Source organism: Nanorana parkeri, unplaced genomic scaffold, assembly GCF_000935625.1.
Source record: "Nanorana parkeri isolate BGI_ZX_2015 unplaced genomic scaffold, ASM93562v1 scaffold59, whole genome shotgun sequence".
NCBI classification, from domain to species: domain Eukaryota; kingdom Metazoa; phylum Chordata; class Amphibia; order Anura; family Dicroglossidae; genus Nanorana; species Nanorana parkeri.
The window spans coordinates 1124324-1125104 of record NW_017306327.1 but is presented as its reverse complement, the minus strand read 5'-3'; the positions used below and the strand labels follow the sequence as shown (position 1 = coordinate 1125104).

Below are 781 nucleotides of genomic sequence, written 5' to 3'. Positions count from 1 at the left end.
CCCCCCCCCCCTGCCCCCCCCCCCCCTCCCCTCTACGAGCCTCCAGCGCTGACTGGAGGAACGGACGTGGGAGGGGACAGGCTCAACTGGCTCTGCCTCTAGATAGGCAGAGCCAGCTGTCACTCACGCAGCTGGGTGGATCCAGACAGTATTGTCAGGATCTGTCCTGGCTGCGGCACTCTCAGTAGCCCACGATATACTGAGCTTTGGGTCACGGGAGGAGGTTTGTATATGTCCCCCCATAACCCTAAAGAGAACTATGGGGAAAAACACTTACCCCATAGTTTCTTTTAATACCCAGCTCCCAGTTTAGCACACATAAATGCTACTGAAATATTTATATGATAGTATTTTCCCCATTCTCACTGTGTAGTAGCCTTCTTCAGTGTCTTTTCCCATGTGTCTCTGTTTCACTTCTTCCTTCTTTTAGAAAGTGATAGAGATTCAGGCCCCTTTCACATGGACAGACAGACACAGATGGATGGATGTCTAGAAACCCTTGTTGAGTCAGATCAGAGAAGGATGTCACATTTGTTCTGATTTCTTTCTCCATCTTCGGACTCATGTAATCACCATGGGTGGCCAGATCAGTGGCGGAACTACCGCCGGTGCAGCTGGTGCGCAAGCACCGGGGCCTCAGCCTGAGGGGGCCCGGCACAGTCCCTGTGCATTGATGGTGGGACTTGCCGGCCGCCGGATCGGTATCCGGCGGCCGGCGTGCCCCCAGTCTCTGCGCCGGGAGTGTCAGATCATCCGTTCATCCGACACTCCCGGCGCAGAG

At 54.7% G+C, this 781-nt stretch overlaps 1 protein-coding gene across 1 annotated transcript in view; it reads left to right on the top strand.

Annotated features, from left to right (window-relative positions):
- LOC108804441 (protein FAM47E-like) overlaps positions 1-781 on the top strand; it is a 17839-nt gene that overhangs the window by 7727 nt on the left and 9331 nt on the right. The gene's annotated exons all lie outside the window — the stretch shown is intronic.